This window comes from Quercus suber, unplaced genomic scaffold (genome assembly GCF_002906115.3).
Source record: "Quercus suber isolate HL8 unplaced genomic scaffold, Cork oak 2.0 scaffold_652, whole genome shotgun sequence".
NCBI classification, from domain to species: Eukaryota; Viridiplantae; Streptophyta; class Magnoliopsida; order Fagales; family Fagaceae; genus Quercus; species Quercus suber.
Genome location: NW_027070093.1, coordinates 11,643 through 14,850, shown reverse-complemented (window position 1 = coordinate 14,850; position 3,208 = coordinate 11,643). Strand labels below are relative to the sequence as shown.

At 39.4% G+C, this 3,208-nt stretch overlaps 1 pseudogene; it reads left to right on the top strand.

The window, feature by feature from the left end:
* Positions 1 to 296: 296 nt before the first annotated feature.
* Positions 297 to 2,818, top strand: LOC111994676 (probable indole-3-pyruvate monooxygenase YUCCA10; annotated as a pseudogene).
* Positions 2,819 to 3,208: the final 390 nt, after the last annotated feature.

The following is a 3,208-nucleotide window of genomic DNA, read 5'->3' as shown; positions in this document are numbered from 1 at the left end:
CGAGAGAGCCAATAAATTAAATTAGAGTTGTTGCATAGTTTGCATGTAGTCTCTGGGGTAGCATACATGCACGGATATACATTCATGATTTACAGTTATGGAAATCAAAATCCAGGAGAATCAGAGACAGAATTGTACAGGTATTGTCATTAATGAGATAAGTTTTGATTTATTTATAAAATCAAACATGAAAAGAATATCCATCACTACACTTTGGAAGTACTTAGAAAATTAAAGCAAAAGTAAAAATCATATACATTTGACCTTGTGATCGAATTGTTGAATTTGTGATTACCATGGAAACAAAAGTTTTGATCGTAGGAGCTGGGCCTTCTGGTCTTGCAACTTCAACATGCTTAACTCGCCACTCGATCCCACATTTGATCCTTGAAAGAGAAGATTGTTATGCTTCTCTTTGGAAGAAAAGAACCTATGATCGATTAGGTCTCCATTTAGCAAAAGAATTTTGTTTCTTGCCACATAAGCCTCTCCCTCCTGATGCACCTACCTTCATGCCCAAAGATTTTTTTTCTTAAATATGTGGATGATTATGTCTCACAGTTTAATATAAATCCTCTCTACTATCGCATTGTCGAATCGGCTTCTTTGGTTGAAGCTGGAAAGAACTGGAGAATTGAAGCTAAGAACACATTAGAAGGAAATGTGGAAGTTTACCATGCTGAGTTCTTAGTGGTTGCTAGTGGTGAGAATAATGAGGGTTATATTCCTGATATTAAAGGGTTGTCAAGTTTTCCAGGTGAGATTCTCCATTCCAACCATTACAAATCAGGTTCGAGATATAAATCTAAGGATGTTTTGGTAATTGGATGTGGTAATTCTGGAATGGAGATTGCCTATGACCTTAAAGACCATGGAGCTCGCACTTCAATTGTTATTAGAAGTCCAGTAAGATTCTCTCTTCTTATTGTGTACGTATTAATTTGTATACATGTTCTCTGTCTCTCCACTAATCACAACTTGTTATCTATTTGTTTAACTTTTTTTATGAAATAATTAAAGTTTAAAATGAAAAAAAATAAATAAACACATGACAAGTTGTGATTGGTGGATTACAAAAAGTGGTATGTATTCGTATAAGAGTTTATAATATACTTAATGTATTTCATAAAAAAAAAAATAGAAAAATTTATAAATTATTAATGCACTTTATTTTTCCTCTAAATATATATATATATATATATATATATATATATATTTTATGAGACCTCTAATTACCCTTAAAGCATAATACCTCAATGAACCAAATAATATTGAGGAGACATTTTAGAAATATATAAGTAAATATTTGTTATAAAAACATTATTTATTTATTTTTAATTTAAAAAAAAATAGTGTGGGGGCGCAAAACTTGGCAACCCTGGCCCGCTTTATTCCAAGCCCAAGGCCCATGCTGAGGAGGAAGAAACGTCTAAGGACACAGTTAGAAAGTCCAAATTACCCAGGAACCTTGCTGAGAATGATCCTACCCTCGGCCAACCAAGACCATGAGAGGAGGAAGCAACGAGCCATCAAAGGTAGCCTCCCAGAGCATCCCAAGAGTGAGAACGAGTACAATGTGTCAGCCATGGAAGCATGGTGGAGGAACAATTCCAAGATAAACTGTCACCTCTGCATTAAATGCCCACATCTAACGTTCTAGCCGCATTAATGAGGAAATGACCCTTGAACAGTGCAGCCTTGGTTGCTGCAACCTACAAAAAGAATGGAAAGACGGCTGATGGAATAGGCACTCAAGTATTGACCTGCCTATTCGACAAATGTGGGGTTAAGATAAACTAAAATGGGGTATATAATGTAAGAACTCCTTCAGGAGAAGAGGGAGAAAAAACATACAATGGCAACTTGTAGAACTTGCCCAACCTGTGTAGTCAAGCACTGAAGAAATAATAAGGATTACATAAGAGAGTCCCGAGGAGCAGAATTTCATACTTCAATCCATGTTCTTGTCACACTGCCCACTCACTGTCGTGTTTTGTTGTTGCAATCCTTATTAAGGCCTAGTTCTTAAACCCATTATCTACAAATTCATTGTATTGAGCTAGTTGGATCTAAGTCCACTTGTCCAGTAAAAGAAATGCTTAGATCCAATCCTTACAATTGGCACTGTCTGTGAGAAGAACTTGTGTGTTAGTAAAGGCAACAATCCAGTATGGTAGGATCAGGCCCTCATCAAGTGAGCTCCCATCAACCTGCACCAGCAAGATCCCAGTAACAAGGTAATTTCGCCAACCCTGAGCATGATCGAAACGAAGAGAATGGAAGGTTTCGAAAGGGAAGTGTACACACCACTCAAACAAGTAGGAGCCATTCTCGCGTGGGCAGCCACGTACTCCATACACAAAATGACAATCAAGTTGTGCAGCAAGAAGAAGTTAGGAGCCATGTATCCCAGAGGCAGAATGATACTTGGACCATGCAACGAGAGATAGAAGACTTGAAGAGAAAGCTGGGCCATGCACAACGAAGGCGACCTCATTCTAACCCTGACATGCCCTCCGATGATGAAAGTGATGATGATTATAGGCAAAGATCAAGAACTCGTCCAAGCAAGACGTTCTCTCATGAAAAAGAGCACTACCAGAGGCGTAAACATAAAAGCCTATCTCTTAGGGGCTTGGGGAGCGATGCCATGAGCAGGGTACTGGATAAACTCTCCAAGTCACCTTTCATACATCACAAAGAAGAAGCTATGCTTCTTCGACGATTCCAGCAGCTAACCTTCGCCATCTATAACGACAAAACAGACCCTGTGGAGCATGTGAGCCAGTTCAACCAAAAGATGGCTGTCCATTTCTAGAATGAGGCGCTGATGTGCAAAGTCTTCCCCTCTAGCTGGGGTCCAGTGGCGATAAGGTGGTTCAATGGCTTGAAGACGAATTTCATAGATTCGTATAGACAGCTGACCCAAGCCTTTAGCTCCCGCTTCATTATGAACATCAGAGCTCTTCGGCCCTTGAACGCGCTATTATCTTTATCCATGCATGATGGAAAGACTTTAAAGGCCTACTCAGATCGATATTGGGAGATGTACAATGAACTAGATGGAAATTTTGATGATTTCACCATCAGCACCTTTAAAAATGGTCTCCCAACTAGGCACGGCTTGAGGAAGTCCCTGATTGGCAAGCCCGCCACCAGTGTGCGCCAGCTAATGGATCAGATCGATAAGTACAAACGAGTAGAGGAG